Raw genomic sequence first — 20,506 nt, forward strand, 5'->3', positions numbered from 1 at the left:
CTAGAGATTCCAAAGTCTCCATATGCCATGCCAAAAGCAGAACCTCACTAGCAAAGATGCATGCACCAGTCTGTAAAAGCAGAGAACTCAAAAAAAAAAAAAAAAAAAAAAGGAGAGAACAAACCAGAAGTCTTTGGGACAGGAATGTAATAGCAACGAATTCTCTATGCTTTGTTGTACAACTAGAGTTTCACCTCTGCCTGTTTGCTGGCAGGACAACACAATTATATCCCTATGGATACATACAGCTTTGGCCAAAAGTCATAGAATCATAGAACGGTTTGGGTTGGAAGAGACCTTAAAGATCATCTAGTTCCACCCCCCTGCCATGGGCAGGGACACCTTCCACTAGACCAGGCTGCTCACAGCCCCATCCAGCCTGGCCTCAAACACTTCCAGGGAGGGGGCAGCCACAGCTTCTCTGGGCAGCCTGTGCCAGTGCCTCACCACTCTCGCAGTAAAGAATTTCTTCCTAACAGCTAATCTAAATCTACCGCCTTTCAGTTTAAAACCATTACTGCTCATCCTATAACTACACACCCTGATAGAGTCTCTGCCCACCGTTCCTACAGGCCCCCTTTAAGTACTGGAAGGCTGCTATAAGGTCTCCCCAGAGCCTTTGCTTTTCCATGCAGAACAACCCCAACTCTCTCAGCCCGTCCTCACAGGGAAGGTGCTTCAGCCCCTGATCATCTCGCCAGCCCTCCTCTGGACTTGCTCCAACAGGTCCATGTCTTTCTTGTGCTGGGGGCCCCAGAGTTGGACGCAGTACCCCAGGTGGGGTCTCACCAGAGTGGAGTAGAGGGGCAGAATCAACTCTCTCAACCTGCTGGCCACACTTCTCTTGATGCAGCCCAGGATATGATTGGCTTTCTGGGCTGTGAGCACACATTGCTGGCTCATGTCCAGCTTTTCATCCACCAACACCCCCAAGCCCTTCTCCCCAGGGCTGCTCTCAATCCACTCATCACCCACCCTGTATCTGTGCTTGGCTTGGCACTGCCCTAACCCAGGTGCAGGACCTTGCACTTGGTCTTGCTGAACTTCATGAGGTTTGCACCAGCACACCTCTCCGGACTGTCCAGGTCCCTCTGGATGGCCTCCCTTCCCTCCAGTGTGTTGACTGCACCACACAGCTTGGTGTCGTTGGCAAACTTGCTGAGGGTGCACTCGATGACACTGTCCATGTTGCTGACAAAGATGTTAAAACAGTACCGGTCCCAGTACTGACCCCTGAGGAATGCCACTCATCACTGGTCTCCACTTGGACATAGAGCTGTTGACCATGTCTTTGAGTGTGACCATCTAGCTAATTCCTGATCCCCCAAGTGGTCCATCTGTCAAAACCATCTCTCTCCAGTTTAGAGACAAGGATGTCGTGCAAGACAGTGTTGAACACTTTGCATAAGTCCAGGCAGATGACGTTGGTTGCTCTTCTCTCATCTAGCAATGCTGTACCCCTGTTGTAGAAGGCCACCAAATTTGTCAGGCACAATTTGCCCTTGGTGAAGCCATGCTGGCTGTCGCCATTCACCTCCTTATTTCCCACGTGCCCTAGAATAGTTTCCATAATCCCCAAATGACTCACAATCATGTAAAAATGCAGGGTAGGGTGGGGACAACTCCAAAAGAAAACTTTAGATTACTCTAATACTTATTTTCTACCCACAGTGTGTGCACGTATGTGTGTGCACGCATATGCACAATGACAAATCATGAAGGAGGATGTGCCACTACCTTTAGCACAAAATACCATGACCTGGAGAATAAAGCACAAGGCTGGTGCTGAGGATGATCTTGTTTCCATTGCAATTCCACTACTGATCAACAATTTAGCCCTATCAAATAAGCATTAGCCTCTGCCTCAGGTTTTCTTGACTATAAAGTCAGACACAAAGATTAGTCTTTTTCTGCTAACTCTACTGTCAAATGTCAAGAATTGTGACAAAGTGATCTAGAAGAGTCTTGCCTCTTGCACTTTCTTAGGAAAAAAGCTTCAGCTAGTCAGCAGGTACAAGAGAAAGACTCAGTAACACATGTAAGTAAATACAAAGCAAATAAATTTATATTGAAAAGACAGCTTTTATCCAGTTCACGCTTTTTAAGACTACAATACATTTCAAGATCACAATGGATACGGAATGTATTTCACAATCTTAAAATCTGTATCTCAAAATCGTTGCTTTTCAAGTAAAATAAAGAATGAGAGAAAGATTTCTAACACATCTGAAAATACACATTATGCAATTTTGGAACAAAACCACTGAAAATGCTTTTCTTACAAGATTACATGGTATTCTTTGGAGAAAAGGTAGGGTTAGATGACTGCCAAATTATGAATTCCTATGATCTGGCATGATTTTCTGTGAAGTTTAACATTGATTCTGAATCCTGGATTTAATTCTTGTTCTTAGGGCCATTATAGCATTGTGCAGGACACATTTTACCAAGTAATTACCCATTATTTAAAGAATATTATTCACATATTGAATTCATAGAATCATTAGGTTGGAAAAGACCTTTAAGATCATCAAGACCAACAACTGACCTAATAACACCATGTCCACAAGTGTCACATCAACACTTTTTTTTTTTTTTTAACCAGTGATGGTGACTTCATCACCTCCCTGGGCAGCCTGTTCCAATGTTTGACCGTTTCAGTAAAGAAATTTTTTCTAATGTCTCCACCTAAACCTCACCTGGCGCAACTTGAGGCCATTTCCTCTCATCCTATCACTTGTTACTTGGGAGAAGAGACCAACATCCACCTTGCTACAACTTCCTTTCAGGCAGTTGTAGAGAGAGATAAGGCCTCTCTTCAGCCTCCTCTTCTCCAAACTAAACAACCTCAGTTCTCTCAGCCGCTCCTCACAAGACCTGTTCTTCAGACCCTTCACCAGCTTTGCTGCCCTTCTCTGAACACGCTCCAGCACCTCAGTGTCCTTCCTGTAGTGAGGGGCCCAAAACTGCACACAGCATTTGAGGTGCGGCCTCACCAGTGCTGAGTACAGGGGCACGATCACCTCCCTACCCCTGCTGGCCACACTATTGCTGATACAGGCCAGGGTGCTGTTGGCCTTCTTGGCCACCTGGGCACACGGCTGGCTCATGTTCAGCCGACTGTCAGCCAGCACCTCCAGGTCCTTTTCCGCCAGGCAGCTTTCAGCCACTCACCCCCAAGCCTGTAGCGCTGCATGGGGTTGTTGTGACCCAAGCGCATGACATGGCACTTGGCCTTGTTAAACCTGATGCAATTGGCCTCAGCCCATCAATCCAGCCTGTCCAGATCCCTCTGCAGAGCCTTCCTACTCTGGAGGAGATCAACACTCCTGCCCAACTTGGTGTCATCTGCAAAGTTACTGAGGGAGCACTCAATCCCCACATCCAGATCACTGACAGAAATGTTAAATAAGACTTCATTTTGAAGAGTGGAAGTTTTCATTAATAAATTCATTGCTTCTAAGAAAATCCCACAAGTTACAAGTTCATTCCAAAAGCCACTGTTTGTATAGTCTTTTTTAGGAAGGATATTGAAATAAACATGACCAAAACCTCCCAATAACCAAAGCAAAAGATCTATTTCAATGCTTCAGCATTTTTGCTGAACATTAGAATGCTTCTCCTATGAAAACAGTTTCTAGAAAATATCAATCACCAAAAATTTTAGACAGTGCTTCTAGAATCCATTTCTGATATAACATTGAAATTTTTGAGAGCACAGAACAGACAAAGTGGTATATCTTGACGGGGAAAAATGGAACTACTTGTGGTCCATTATGTGAACATGTGCATCTTAGTTTAAGCAATGCCATGTTTTACCTGATGAGGCCTGAAGTGCTCAGACCTTCCAACTTTAAGAACAACAGGACGCAGAGACAGAGGTTATAGTAAGCTGTGATAAATGTAAAAGTTCAAGGAACTTAAGAACACACAGGATGAGGCTTGGCAGCCTAAGCACAGGCAACTAGTGCTGTTTTTGATGCTCTAGAATCTGCATGAAGCCAGCAGACGTAACAAGACCTAGAGGAGACCAGTGGCCTTCTGGAATCACAGCTGAGATGCAGAAGTCACATCCCAGAGCACCTAAATTGGCTCTATGTGACTATGCCTGTGAAGCAAATCCTGTCCTTGAAAACTAACTGATGGCAAATTCCAAAAGTGTAGGAAGCTCACAGCAAATGCCTTCTTTCTTTCTCCAAGTTACCAACAATTGTTTGGCTGCTGTAAAGAACATCTTTTGGGGACTACCTAAGCTATACTTTTAAGGGACTTAAACCCCTAAAATGTAGTGTTCTTGATATGTTTAATACATCAAAAGTGAAGTCCAGTTCAAAATTATCCTTGTGCTTCATCAAAGGGCGTAGATTACATGGGCTGTACTAGCTTCATAACAGCTACAAATTAACGAAAATCTAGTCTTGTACATAAAGGAAGGCTTATTTAACCTCTAAAATGCATCGGGGTGAAGAGCTCTTCAGTGAATCAGTATCATTTCTGGATTTCGACTCAAATAAGCAGCCTGGCCCAGTTCTGCAGAGAAATAACTAACAAACATGGATTCTCATATGCAAAGTTCATATTATGTAGACGAGAAACACCACCACTAGAGTTTTGTTACATCTGATATCTACAATGATAGCTCAGAAGAGCTTAGAAAAAGATCTTGCATTAAAATGTCAGTGTCAAGGTCCTCTAACTTCTGAAAAAGAATTAAAGGAATTTCATGGTGTTTCTAATAAAAACTAAAAAAAAAACCAAACCAAACAAAACCTACCTCTTGACTGACTTGGAGAAACCACTGATCTGGAATACTGTACTTCCAACTATGTATTTCCAATTACATAACATTTAACCTGCTGATTGATCTCCCAAACAAATAAGTGATTTGATGCACAGGAATGAAGGTGATTCATGAAATAAAACACCTGCTTAATAGGTAGCAAGAAAACAAGCTGCTGCTTTTCATCTTTTGTAAAATACGTGACATATGTTCTGACAGAACATGACAACCTACTTGTGAATCTTAAACAGGGAGATCGACATCCAGCTATAAGTTACACTCAACTTCCAAACGCTTTATATTAAAACCATCTCTATTCCTTGGAACTTAAAACTGTACTGCAAATCAAGAAGCAATTCTTTTAGCAAGCTATAAAGCTTAGAAAATATCTGTTTAGTTTGGCATCCACAGAAACCTTCTCACTCCCACAACTGGTACCCAGATGCAAAAGTTTAGTGAAACCTCTTGACATTATATCCAGACCACAATACATTTGTATGTAAGTGCTTGACCAGTCACATGGCACAGCATAATGCAAAATAATTCTGGGAAGTAGATGCTGCCGTTTTATGCATTTGGCCTTTCATGTTAGAGATACCCTGTAATTTTAGAATTACATCTGGTTGTGGTGTTCTTGGGTAGACCTAGTCCACTTACGCTAAAGTTTCAAAGCACTAGGCTCCACATCTTAACATACCAATGTTGTGGGTTCAGGTTCATAGTATTGACTCAGGTTCACAGTGCTCACTGACTTCTGTACCTGTGCAGACACTTTGTCTGGACCAGCCTTCTTGACAATCATGACAGTGGCACTGGACACCCAAATGGTTTCATCTCAAAACTCAAACAATTGTAAGCTGACTTTATTACTGAGAAGTTTATTACCAATTGAGCACAGGTACTAACAGGTTGGGTTTTTTTTTAGATAAGTCAACGAATTCTGAGAATTTCCATCTTGTTTTCAAAGTGAACAAGAGAAGGATGCTGGTAACAGTATGATAGCCTTCCCAAGTGATGCAGAAGCTACAGCACTATCACAGCAACCCTTCAATGTGTGAAGAAAAAGATCCTATCAACAATTTTCAAACTACTACATATGCTGCATTTGAACTGAATAGTTAATGACCACAGCTGTTTGGGAAGAAAACTTTCTTCTCCATTTTACAATAACCAGAGGACTGATCACCGAAGTGCTTCCATCTTCCTCTAGGGAAAGTCAGCAGCAAACAGGGACTAATAAGTCAGACATACATGCTGCTTTCATTAACAGACTTCAGATTAAAAATACACCACCAAAATAATAACAACTGTGCTTAGAGAATAAAAACAGTCAGATTTTGCATACAAGCAAACAGCACTGTAGCTATTAAGGGATAAATAATGTTAGTTTTCCCCAGCTCAAGTATCAGCCAGTCTTTTATCAGGTTTGCATTCATTACAGTGCTTTCATTATTCTGCAGGCTGTTGTTCCAATATCCTTGTTAAATGAATGCTAGTTCTTTGTTGGAAACAATCATTTTTCAGAAGGCAGAAGCAAAGCCTTTCCCCTAGAGGAAGCTGATCTCCCATACTAAGTCAGAAGTAATCATGGTATGTCCAAACCAACTGATAGCCTGCATCACCTACTGTTAAGTAGCACTAAACGTAAGTTTCAACATTTTAACTTAGCTCCTATGATAGCTGGATTTTCTGTGCCAAATGAACCATCTTGGACTTGGTTTTGCAATGCCTCTCCTCTGTTATTGAGCTGATTGATAAATTTCCTAGCCTGGAGAATGCAAGTTATTTACAAAATTTGCCTTATACTGTCAGCAATGCTTCCTGGAGCGCATCGGCAGCTCTTGTGCTGGTATACACGACACGCAATGTATCCTAGCCAATAAAAGGAAGCAGATGCAATTCTACAGCTTTCTCACTTTGAGAACTAGCTCACAAGACATTGGTTTCATTCTCCCTGCTGCTGTCAAACACGTAATAGATGCCATTAGTACAGTCAGCACAAAATCCTGGGCTACAGCATGTTCAGAATTCTCTTTCCATCACATCTTGCGGTAACAAATCCAGGTGTGAGAGAGCTTTGTAATTTCCCTTTCCTGGCCCTGTAATGAAACCAACTGCATGCACTGGAAGTTACTGATGCTCTACCTCAATCAAAGCTGGAAAACTTCACTAGTGCAACTATTTTCAGTAATGGTAATATATTCATTTTTTGCAGCATAGATTAGCTGATCTTTCCTAAGCAGTGTTCAGATTTATTCAGAATAGCTAAACAAGTCTTCATCCTTTCCTCTATGAAGTCACTGATGGAGAACACAAGGGATCTCTTTCCCTCTCACCCCAACACACACATACAGAGTGCAGGTCTGTACTGTAATTGATGGCTATGCTTGTGACTGATCATAACGTCTTTGAAGTTCTAAAACAAGGCAGTATAAAAGTCACACTGTTCACAGCTTTAAATATTGTTCTCTTTGATTAAAAATTAAAGAAAGTAGATTTAACTGCAAAAGGAAAACATCACATAAGGTGAAAGGTCTGACCACAAATCAAGAAAGACCCACAACAAAAGAGAAATAAAACTGTAAATAAAAAGAAGATGAGGTCACTGACTACACGCCACTAGGATGACTGAATATTATTAGGTATTTTACTTTTTTGACCATAAGGATTTTCATTCAACAGTTACAAGTTTTGCTGCACGGAGATTAAGCGTTACCCACTGTCCTTTCAGTAGGGAGTGGGCAGTGGGAAACAACGAAAACATCCAGAATCATTGCAACACATCTGGTGAAAAATATCAAACTGCTAGAATTAAGCAAGTCATTGTAAAGCATGATCACAAACGGAACCATTTCTAGTCTCATCAGGCCATTAAATGCCCTTCGCCATCCATTCACTGAAACCAGAAAGGCACTTGGCCACTGCAAAGCTGGCTAACTTTCTTGACCTCATCATTTAAATATCTTATCTGGCTAAGAGCTACAAGAATAGACAGTCCAGAAATTATTCTTGGCTAGAAGATCTAGACAACTTTTGTGGGGTCTCACCACATTAGTATAAGGCTGGGCATCATTTCTCTAAATACATAACCAGCTCAGAGTCAAACTAGTGGTAAAGGTTTTAAGAGTCTCTAATAGTTAACTGTATCGAATAACCAGAAATTTAGATTGCATGGAAAACTTCATACCAGCACGTATCCCATGCAACACAGCCGCAGAGTTGCTGGTGTGGGCAAATGACACATCCAAATCCATGTGCCATCTAAGTGCCAGAGGACGGCCATTCTTTTAAGCCTGTCTTCAAATCAAGATTAGAGGTCTTTCCAGAAGAGAGACAAAACACAAAGAAAGAAAATTCACTGCTTCCTTTATTCACTCACAGCATAATTAAAGAAAAAAAAAAAAAAGCACCATTTTTAAATATTAGTGTGTCTGCCCCCAGCTTCCCATTACTTCTTCCCTGCTGCCCCACCCCACCCCACCCCAGATTGGAGAGCCTATCTTAGTAGTCATTTTTGCTTTCTGAAAAAACATACTTTGTTTTAAAACTCATGACTGGGCTGCATAATCAAAAACATAGCCTGCACAAAGTAAAAGATTATTCCACTCTGCTTGACACCTGTGAAGCTACTGCTGAAGTATATGGTACATACACTTTTGGGACGCCAAATGTGAAATAGACTGATAAGCAGCTCCAGTGGAGGACCATCAAGATGGCTGAGAACTGGAGAACGTGACAGATGAGGTGAGATTAGTGAGCTGAATTTGTCCAGCATGAAGAACAGATAGCTTAAGTGAGGAGAACTAACTGGTCTCTTCAACAACATAATTGGCCTTCAGAAAGGAGACAAAGCCAGACTCTTTTCAGAGATGCACAGCACAGTGACAAGAGGAAATAGATACAGCTTGCAGCAGGAGAAATTCCAGATAGTTCTTCACCACAAGGGTAGTCAGACACCGAAACCACTTGTCCCGAGTGGTTGTGCAATCTTCACCCTTGCCAGTTTTCAAACCTCACCCTCACAAACCCTGGAGCAACCTGGTCTAATTTTGAAGTTACCCTACTAATTATTTTACAATTTTGTGTTCTTGGGCCAGAGTGATTTTTGTGCCTTTTCCCAGGACCCTTCCTAGTTTTTCAACATCATAAGAAAACGTCTATGAACAATAGGGCTGTAACCTGTACTGATCCAGAATTCTTATCATCAGTATAACCATTAATAGAGCAAAGCGTATGACTTCCTTACTCTTTCATTCTCTGTATTCAACAGAATTTCAGCCCCGCTACACTAGCCTTCTATTTGAGACTTTAGCTCACTTTTTTGTCTCCACAATCCCTACTTAATTCCAGGGTAGGGTTTCCTGCTAAGCAGGTATGTTTTATATCAGATGTTTCTAAATGTACAATTTCAGATTTTGCTGTGCAATAGCAGACTGTTTGAGCGGGTCCCACTTTGCAAACAACGCAGGTGACTCATAGAGAGTCGATCTTTCCATCCTCTAAGTCAACAAAAGTAACCGCTTTACAATACCAATCATAAAGAAACTTTACTTGGAGAATGCTTCCTACCCTTCTCTCCTTCAAAAGCTTTAAAAAGCTTTTTAATCAATTTAATGTTTTATTGATACAGGGTTTGGGGTGGTGGTGCAGAGTTGTTTGTTATTTAAGAAAAAGATTGTATCAAGACATAATTGCATTCTACGTATTTGGTAGTTACACCAAAGAACCTTGTTCCAAAACAAATTACATTACGATTTTTTTAAATAGCGGGTTGTGGGTTGGTTTTTTTTTCATTAAACCACCTCAGCATTAATTCTAATAATATTCTTTCACATTTACTGAATCCCTCAGTTGTCCCTCCTTTATTTTTTCACAGGACTGATGTGACGCTCAACAGTATTTAGGTCATCCTGCTTGACATTTTTAAATACGAAGTCTTCAAGGTCTTGTGGAATTTCCATTGTATTTTAGGTTATTTGGAGGGATACCTCAGAAAAGAAACGTTCTCAGCCAATTCTTTTTAGAAGTCCTGGGTGCAGACTACCCAATCCTGGGTGCTTATAGCCTTTGTTAAGAAATGTCTATCAAGGACTCATTAAGATCTTTTAACTTCCACAGTTTAAGTACTTAAGTCACCTGTGAGATATTATAATGTAATCTCACTTCTATCTAAAAAAAGCCTAAATTATTTACTGTAATCGTCTGCCTTTTTCACTAGGAAGCATGTTGTCACTGTCACTTACCTTACTGTTAAGAATTATTTCTCGGTTTTTAACAATCCCACCTTTGTTATTCTTTGCTTTAGCAGTTAAGGTTTTTTCGCAGAAACATTGTTTCTTTTCATCAGTTTTCTACATTTTTCACGCCCCACTCAATGCCGTCTCTCCTCTACTATCCTCATACTTAACACTTTACAGAAAAGGAGGGAGGGGCCCTGAATTGCTTCCTTCACATTACAATGTAAGAAGACTAATTTTAACAGAATTTGCCCTTTATGGACAACATTTATAATTGTTAACTGCGATTTCTAACGTAGTTTATTTGGGGAAATCTACCATATACCTATTCACACACTTTCTCTCTCACACACACACACCCCCCCTCATGCACCATTTTCGTACTTTTTTTAGTCTGAGCATGCATATAGCCAGACTTATAAGTGACAAGCAAAATTATGTCCCATATCAAATCTTAAGTTATCCCTACACAGAGTTATCAAAGGTTTCAAAGTAAATGAGATACATAAAAAAAAAAAAAAACCACTTATTTGGCCCAAGTTGTTGGCATGCATGATTACGTCATATCAATGCAAAGCATACCTTTCTCTCTTATTAAATTCCCCCCTCCTAAATATCAAATAGTTATAGTTCTCTTTCTACACATATTTACATCTCCTCTATTGACCTTAACTCACTGTCGATTTCAGAATGGCTCCAATACTTTTAGTCCCTATTGTTGCCATTTTAAACTCAAAGAAAAACAACACACCAAATCTGCCTACTTTGCCCTTTTACCTTTTTAGTTTTATCCTCTTCAATTAATCTCTTTCATTTTTCTTTCAACTGGACCAGGCCCGTCTATTGCCAGTTCCACATCCCTATCTCGAGCTGCTGTCTAAGTGACCATGTTTTGCTTGGCCTGTTTATGCATCTCCAATTATGTCTTTTCTGTAGCTCAGAGACTTAGACCCAGTCACTTTCTTTTACCATCTCCCTTTTCCAGTATCCCACACTGGCACAACTTTTTTGACTTGTAAAATAGAAATAATTCAAGTACATTTGTGCAGAACTAGCACATCTGCCCCATGCAGTTATTTCATGCATTACACGCATAACCACAATACACTATATTACGTAACTAGCAATACTGTCATTTTGTCAAAATTTGCTGCTCTAAGGCAAGCTTATTGTCTTCCGAGAGGGGAGATCAGATAAATACCATATTCTGATCTGTTTCCCTATTTACAAACACACCTTTTAAAAATTTACATTAATGCACTTAAGAACGTGCATTTATACTAAAAGATACACGGACATCAGTTCAGCGTTCAATACTTTTAACAGCTTTGCCATCTCAAAGAGAATTCAAGCTACAACCAGAATAATGAAGTTTCTTTGTAATATCATGAAGCCAAAAAACCACCACTGGTGGTGGATTCTACCTTCTTAATTCTGCACCCTTTACAGGGTAAGCTCACAGTATTGCTAAACCTTCATGTGCATCAAGTGGTGTCACTATAGAGACAAAAATAGCACAGCAGCAAAACCGTAGAGGTTTGAACCAAACAAAACCAGTAACACTAGCAGCAAAAACTACACACTCAGATTTCTAATATTTTTTTTAAGTCTTCAGTTTTACTTAAGTAAACATTTTACAGTAATTGCTAGTTAACATTCCCCATAACAACAGCAACCCAAAAATAATTACATCAAGAACAAACGACTTCTAGGCTCCCCAGAAAATGCCTCATATTCAAATTTAATTCCTGGCATTATGCCAACGTGGGGGATGGGCACCTAAGTAGAAAAATAACTTCAAAGGCCTCTAAAACATTAATGCAGAAAACGAGTTGCTCCTCTTACCTGGCAAGAAGGTGGTACGTGCAAAATGAGCTTCCTCTGCTGAGTAAGCCACTGACATGCAGCTCATTTGCATAAGTGTCACGAGCTACAAGTAGACTTCCAGGTCGGCCATCTTGACACTAAGATCTTGTTTTGTTTACATAGCAGCAGGAATATATTTTTTAGGCAGCCTGAGCTATGCTGTTGTACCTCTCGGCCAGGAGCCTACACCTGCTTGTTAAAGCCTGCTGGAACTCCCACTTCCCCACCCAAGAGGCCAGCTGGGTCAGGAGCACCCCTGCAGCTCCCCCAGCATGCCACAGCCTCCAAGGGAAGGTTGCAACTGCAAGTGCCTCCAGTCGGACTCTTTGTGCTGCTTTCTGTGCTGCCAACTATTAGCACTGCAGCAACTATGTGCAGTGAAGTACCTCCCACATACCACACAGTAGTACCAACAAGCACAGATTTATTACAGCCCAGTGCAAGACAGCACACTAAAAAAAAAAGGCAACCTGAAATTTCCTCAGTATTTTCACTTCTTAGCAATCTAATTACATGTAGGTTCCTTTGTACATCTTTCCACATTCATCAGTGTGGCTCTTTCGGTCCAGAAACCAGAATGCTCCTGCAATCCGTGCGCAGGAGAGGTCCATGACACATGTTAGCGGCTGCCGACGCAGAGCCAGACTGCAGTTACAGCTAGCTGGCGCCAGTAAAAATTTACATAAAGGGGCCTCGCTGCCAGACTAAATTGCAGCAGGATATTGCTAAACAAAGCCTCCCCCCCCCCTCCCCCCCCGGGTTCTAGAATACATTGTCTAGTTATTTGCTTACTAATAATCCAGATCCATGTCAGAACCCAAGTGCTGCTCTTTACTGTTTATATAAACGAAAATTGACAATAGCCTCTGCAAAAGCAATTCCACCTTGAAGCCTGTTCCTAGTAGGATGCTACACACCACTGTTCACAGCGATTCTGGTGAGCACTCTATAGTAATTGAAACATCCATTTTTTCGGTGTTATGCTCAATGCTCAGCCGCCAGCTTTTCTTAAAACTGGTATTTCCAGTATTTTACAGCCTACCAATAATTAAGTATCAGCTCCAAGAAGGACAGATCCATTTTTAACCTGATGTTAACAGGTAACATGTCTGGCCATTTAATTTGCTCCTTCCACTTCACTTTTTTTTTCATTATGCAGATGAAGAAAAAAGTCCCCCATCCAGAGCTGTGGACTATCTTTTCAAGCACCTAAAAGGTACAGTGACAGGTAGAGACAGAAGCTTGGATTTCAGCCTCAGTCTGACTTCAAATAGTTAATTTCTTAATTCTTACCTTTTTCTTTCCAGTCAAAGTCCAATTACATTAATAAATAAGTTACATTTTACAAATACTTACTCTAAACATCACTGTATGGGGGGGGGAGCCAGGCTTTGCTTATTATTGAAGGTGCATATGTAAAAGAGGACTCATTCAATAATACCTTTTTCCCCTTCCCCTCATTTGCTGCCTGGTAAGAAACTCTTAGAGCATGAAACGACTCAATGCAAATAAACATACTATTTAGTATAGTACCTTTAAATATTAATTTGTGAAAGCCTAAATAAAATCAAGCTAAACCCCACAGTAATGTTTGGCTAGCTACACATCTAGTAACACTACTGTAGTTGCAGCTTGGTACTATTTAATGGAAAAGGAAAGTGATGGAGACAGTGGTGCATGTCGATTCCAGCAGGGCAAAGGCAGAGTGCCTCAGGACCAGAAGAGCCTGCTTTTTTGCAAGGGGCCTCTTCTAGTTCCCTGCATTGTTCCTCTTTACCATGCCAACAATGTCAAGGCTATATATAGTCAAATTACTTTATATGTCCCCTTTTCCATTATGAGAATAATTTGCTGTACAGCTGGTTCTAGGTTATTTGATCATAACACAATTTGCTCATCTGTAATGTCAAAAAAATACTGATTTTGTGTCTAAAGTATTTAGTAATGCAAATTACTCTTCATTGGTTGTTACAATTCATCCTCAGCTGTTGTATCCAAAAGCCTAAAGTGATGTGTAAGGGAAAAAGAATTATTTTTCCCGAATGACTGTCACATTAAAATGACAGCCATTAACTATACAATTGATCTGGTATTCCTACTCTTTTACATCACGTGTATCTTTTGATTTACTTGACTTTCAGATTTGTGTATGTTAGCACATTTAAGCACTGTGCAGAATACATCTTTTAGTGATGCTGTTGTTATTTGCAGAATGAATCATCAGATGAACAGCCTCTGAGCTTAAAAATAAAGGACACCAGCACCGCATATAAAAGCAAACCAAAAAGCCCTTGTTTCCCACATACAGCCCCTGCTCGCCCCCGCGCCCCGCCCCCCCCTCCCCCCCAGCTCTACAGCCTTGTGCACAAATACCAGACTAAGAGTACGGTTCTCGACACAATAAAACAAATACTGCAAAATAAGAGCCTTTATTTACTTGGAGCACTTTCTGTTCTCAGCTCCAGTCCGCTCGGGGAAGTCCACGCCAGAGCTTGCCGGCAGCCCCAGGGCGAGCTCCTCTCCAGCTGCCGTCTGGGGGAGGCACCACCCCGCTTCCAGAACGTTCAGGCAGTGTCGTGTATCCATCCGTCCGTCCCCCGTTCCCCCCCCCGACTCCGCCACCCCACCCCCCCACCTCCCCCCCCCCCCGCTGCACCCTCCTCTGCAGCCCCTTGCCTCCCACTAACTATGACAAAGCTCGTTTTCAGTCGCGGAATGTTTTTACGGAGGGGAGGAGCACTTGTTTGGTAGTTTGAAACGCACCAACACGGCGATGCGGGGGGCACAGGGCGCAGCCCCTGCCGAGCCCCAAACCACGGCGGCACCTGCCCCTGCCCGGCACGTACCGCGCTCACCCACCCGCCCTCAAAACTATCACTTCAGCTGCTTGAAAAACGGGATATTTGGGGCGGGGGCGAGGGAGGAGGGGGGGGCGGCGTGGTGGTGGTGGGAGGTTGGAAGGTGTTTTTTTTGGTCGTTTTTAATATGAGAGTCCAACCTGGGAGAATAACCAATAGCATATCAATTACATTCTCCCGTGACTGACACTACAGAAAACCCCAAAATGGCTGCCTGCCTCTCCCACGTTTAGCGTGCAGTGGAAACACCCGAGAGCTTTTAGGACTTTGTCTTCTCAAAGTCGGTTACCAGGACTCTTCCTCCCAACATGCACACAATAGCCTAGTCTCTCCTCAGAAGCAGCCTTAAAGAGCAGATGTTACAGTCAAAAGTTAACAAGGCCAGTTGGGTTCAAAAATAATTCCCATTAGCTGTATGGTTTCAATCGGTACGTATCAAAGACAACATCCTCAAATTTTAAATGTCAGTTGATTCATCTCCAAATAGAAAGGTACAGAAAAGTCTGCTACGGAATCATTTGCCTAATTCAGACACAATTTTAAATATGAAAGCATTTAATTAACAAAGTTTGTCTAAAATAAAAATGAAAAACAAACAAATCATGATGAAATATGTCATTAGTAGCTTAATTAAAAAAAAAAAAACAACCAACCCACCCACCACAGAGCAAAAGAAAATGAAAGGCCCTGGGCCTTCTGTAAGCAACACACACAGAGTACAAAACACCCCTTCCCTCTGACTTCCCCTCTTCTCCAAAGCATGAAACACAACAAGTTATTCACGCAAGAGCCAGAAGTTTGGTAGTTCCCCAGGTTTTCTTAAATTTGTCTTTGAAAGGCACAGAAAATTATGTAGAGAACTGTCTACCAATCCATTATCTTAGCCCTTGTGGTTTATTTCAAGGTATTTTACAGCAGAAGCCTATAATCAACAGAAGGAGCAGGGAAGGGGTGGGGGGAGGGGCTGACACTAGTTCTATCCACTTTTCTACTGTGAAAAAGGGGTGAGAAAGTGTCTAAAATGGGTTACTTCCAGGCAGTACCAGAGCCTAACCTTGCACTCCCTTTCTTTTAGTCACTTTGACTCCTTATCAATTTTATAAACCACACATTTTTCTCACTTAAATTTATATGAAGAATTTTGTCATTTACTAAATAAAACTGAAAAGCTGACAGATCTTAACCTCCAAATCAAGATGAGGCAGAAAAAAACCCACAAACCAAACCCAACATTTGCCTTACTCATAATTCCTTCGAAGACACTGCATTTTCGAGAAAAACAGTAAAGTTTACAGCTAAAAATAAAGGTCCAATTTAACTGTTTAATAATAGTCATAATGTGATGAGTATTTAAGATTCAAAACAGTTCTAAGTGCTTGGTAACCATTTATTTCTAGTACCTAAAGAACCAAACAAGTCAGCTGTTTGAAAGTGATTTGCATGCATTAAACAATGTTGCATTAATTCAGCAGTCCATTCCAGTTTTGTTTTGAATCCTGCCTGAAATTGTTTGCTCCCAAAAATATCTACCAAAATAGAAAATGCAGCTGTGCAAATTGAGACAATTCTGAGTTTTAAGAGAAACAAAAAATAATCAAGCCATGTTAGAATGGTTCCAAGCAAGTATGATTTAGTAATGAAAAACTATCCAAATAGTTGGAGCACAAATGAAAATAAAGTAGAATAGTTTTCTTATAATCAAATACACCATTTGCAGAAAAATTAATTGAAAAAAATGAATCTATACACTCCTTCAGAGTAAACTATTGTTCGGTATTTCTCTTTGAAAGTCACATGTATTTGAGACTGCTAAGCTATTAGCAATTTATTTACTTCTGAAAGCCTGTCCTTCAAGTTTACCTATCAGCAGTACAAAGCTAATTGTTCTAGAATGCAGCAGGTCTCAGAAGTGGAGAAAATGCAGACACAAGAACACTGAGCAGAGTCTGACAATGCATCTCACATTGAAAATGCACAGCAATCAATTCAGTTGAAGTCGTTAATTCATTATACACAACTATTTCTAACTCAAATCATGAGCATCTAATTTATGTATTTAATAAAAGCATATTTGTTTTGGTGGGTTTTTTTAGCATCCACTGAAACACCTCGTTCCCATGCAGGTAAATTAGGTAAATTGGTGTTTTACATTTTCTTTTTGACTACTAAAGAACAAACTATTAACACCATGGAGGGAACAAAGAAGAGATCTTGCTGTCAGCTACCAGAAGTACTGTACAGCAAGCATTACAGCGTACTTGGACTTCTGGAAACAGAGAAGTGTTCCATATGCAACACAGGCTTCAAAACCTACCATACTTCATGCATTCCAACACCCACGATAGGAAAGAAAAAACAACCACCAAAAAAAAAAAAAAAAAGCAAGCCCCAAAAACCCCCACAAACAAACCAAATCCCAAACCACACCACCCACCCAGCTCATACAACAAAACTCTACAGCTCCCTGCTGAGCCAGTCATTTGTACAGCACTTCCAAGAATGATACTGTTTTCAAAACAGCCTGTTCAAGAGCAAAGTAAACCAAAACCAAAAGGGAAGACACTGAGACAAGAGCTCTTCTGTGAACTCTGGCAATCTCTCCATGCCTTTTCTGTAAAATGGGAGTAAGCTTACTCAGCTCACAGGAAAAAACATGGGCAATAAAAAATGCATAAAAAGGACTGTATGAAAGACATGGTGCAAATGTACAATACTTTTCTCAAACATTATACATGTGAAGAACCACTCCTTACAGTGAATGTAAAAAAACATGCTACTTTTCCATTTCATTGTCCCATTAAAGAGAGGGTTAATAAAAAACCCCAAACCAATACAATCAATAGCACTTGACAATTTTTATATGCCTACCATTTTGTAACATTTTCATATGTTTTTTTAAAAAGATCAAACACAAAACCAAAACTCCAAATCAAAAAAAACCCAGCAACAAAACCACCACAGGATGCGTATGGTAATGTATGTTTTAGACATAAAATTTCGTCCCCTTCAGTGATTATACAAAGTAGGAATTCTGTGATCTTATTATAAAGAATGAACTGTTTCTGCTTGCTGTGAGCAGTATGAGTTATTAACATCTGGAATTAATCAACAACAATTACTACTATGAACCAGGCAAACGCAAACCTCAGGAATCATTTATAACACTGGGGTCAGGATGACTTGACTCAAGAGTATCTTTCAGAAAACCAGAAAGATTATCATTTGGGGGATGGGAAGAAGGAAATCTCACTACGTTATTAATCCGCAATCATTGGATGAGGTAAGCGTATCGCGAAACTTCATGTTTTATCAAAATAAATCCATTTAAGTAGTATTTGCTGTCTGAGTTTTCAGACTTTTTAAAGTGCTGAAACGTTCTCATGTTCTTAACTATCTTACCCAATCAAGAAAAGCCACTATGAACTAAAATCTGCCTTAAAATCAAACCCACTGAACAAAATTCCACTAGCAATAGAACAAGTAGCAAACCTACCTACCTACATTTCATCACTTCTGACCACACATTCGCATTATTCCTGCCACTTATATTTTATCCTAAAGCAGCAAAATCCTGTGACCAGTTACTTACAAATTTATAGTTAGCTGGAGTCAGCAACCAACCAGGGCTTAAAATCCTGTATTTTACCGTTTTTTTTTTTTTTTTTTAAGTTATTATTTCTTCATGTCAAATGCACATGGTAAACATGGAGGAACCGCATCTCCTGAGAACCTGATGTGCACTATCTGCTCAGAGTACTTAATTTCTTTATAAGCAGCGTATTGTCATTAACTATAGAAGATCATTTATGGGAACAGATCTTTAAAAACTAATTTAACCACCAAGTGCTTTGTTACAGAGTATGCTAAAAGCATCAAATTAATATGCAAAAATACTGAGGAAGCACTTAAATTTTAGGCATTTAGTACTGACTTTCACATCCTTACTAAGTTCAACTTCAGGCAGGAAAATACTATGAACAGCATCCTGATGACTTATCCAGTTCTTCTGCTGCTCCTGATGCATTTCTGGAGAACTTCAAGTCACTCGCTACTTAATTACTCTCAAATTAACTCATGTCCAGCTTAAGATCCCATAAAGACTGTAACTAGGTATTAGAGATGGACACAAAACAAGCAAATGAGTAAGTCATGAGGAGAAATGTCGTCTTTCTCCTCCTTCTTTTCTGTTCTCCCCTTCGCCAATGGAAAAAAACCTGAGCACTGCGTTTCTCCCACTTTCATGTCCCCGGACACTGACACCTTTCAATGAGCACTGAGCATGACAGATAGCTAGGCCACCAACCAGCAACACACACAGGAAAAGACTAGGCCATGTGAAACCACTAGCACTTTGAAACTCATATTCCAATTAAGTTATAAAAAAGAAAGAAAAGAATAATTTACCTTGAAACTTTCAGGCTATTATTTGTAGTAGTTTTGCAGAATTTGTATTAGTGTTACCCTTCAGTAGCAAATAACTGCTACCTGCAAAATAGTTAACATTTACAGATCACTGCTATTCCAATGTATTCATGCCAGTTTTGTAGTTCTTACCTACCACTGGAAAAAGTTACATGTTGAAAATACGATAATCAAATTAAATCTAACCACTTGGTTGCAAAAATTTAACAGTTTATAAAGATTTCATTTTATGTTTTAGTTAAAGTATGAGCCTTTGAGAAAGGGCAGCATGAAGCGAGAGCTTTTCTGGCCTGGTAAGGATGTAAGCCAAAATGAAATAATTAGCAAGACATATGGGTATGACCTTTGACCTCTCCTGTCCCACCCAATCTGCCCTGTAACTGAGAAAGGACAGAGGTCTATGAACTGAGTCAGTGAGAATGAGGGAAAACAAAAGAACAAAACCCACCAAACCAAAACCACACCCACCAAAAAACACCCTCCTATTGACAACAAAAGGACAATATTTTAAGATATTTTATACAGCTTAGAATTAGTTAATTTTGTCTAAACAAAGTTTGAAATTGTTTCTCAGCAAAGCAGAGCTGGTTCTTACCTCTGAGGTCTGGAGCATGTGATACCAACAGTTCTGCTTATTTGCATACAGCCAAGCTAAATGCTGCATTGAAGAGCACTTCGTCAGCCATTTTGAAACTGCAGTGTCTCAGCTGCACTGAAAATGTGATTAAGATGGCTGCAATGTGCACTCAAGACCAGCCACTCAGCAGTGGATAAAACATTTATACATCAAAGCACCTCCCTCTGCCACACTACAACAAACTGCGGGGGGGGGGGGGGGGGGGGGAAGGGGGGGGTAGAGGAACGGTTTCTTTGACAGGCAGGAAATGGTTAATGCACGGCTGCAACACTGCACCTAGTCAGAGCACCACTGGTAAAGACAAAATTAAAATAAACCAAAAACCACTGCGAGGCAGCCCTGCTAGGTCTGTGATCCAGGACGTCTATTGCATACTTCAAATCCCTCCTGACTCCAGGCAGTTCAGAATCCATGTCACATATTAACAGCCACAGATACAGAGCTAGATCATGCACAGAACTGACAAACATTAGGAAATACTTTTCAAGAGCTGCCTCATTTCAGTCAAAAAAAAAAAACCAACCCACAACAAACCCCCCCAAAAAACTCAAGAAAATTATACCTTTTTTACAGCACCATCTATTTTGAAATAGAGTAATATTAGTTACCCAATAAGATGATTTTACTGGGGGGGGGGGGGGGGGGGGAAGAAAAGGAAGTTCACTTTATAAAAAAGGAAGCTAGCAAAAACCCTAAGAACATCCAG

The 20,506-nt window shown here is 40.5% G+C and overlaps 1 protein-coding gene across 2 annotated transcripts in view; it reads right to left on the reverse strand.

Annotated features, from left to right (window-relative positions):
* ATF7IP (activating transcription factor 7 interacting protein) overlaps positions 1–20,506 on the reverse strand; it is a 109,000-nt gene that overhangs the window by 79,311 nt on the left and 9,183 nt on the right. Inside the window, exon 1 of one of the 2 annotated variants that reach the window (XM_086480019.1) lies at positions 11,863–11,878. The exons of the other annotated variant lie outside the window; for it this stretch is intronic. The gene's annotated coding sequence lies outside the window, so the exon portion shown is untranslated. Of the gene's footprint in view, positions 1–11,862; positions 11,879–20,506 lie in introns of those variants that run through there. 2 annotated transcript variants of the gene reach the window in all.

Source organism: Leptosomus discolor, chromosome 1 (genome assembly GCF_034619465.1).
Source record: "Leptosomus discolor isolate bLepDis1 chromosome 1, bLepDis1.hap2, whole genome shotgun sequence".
NCBI lineage: Eukaryota > Metazoa > Chordata > Aves > Leptosomiformes > Leptosomidae > Leptosomus > Leptosomus discolor.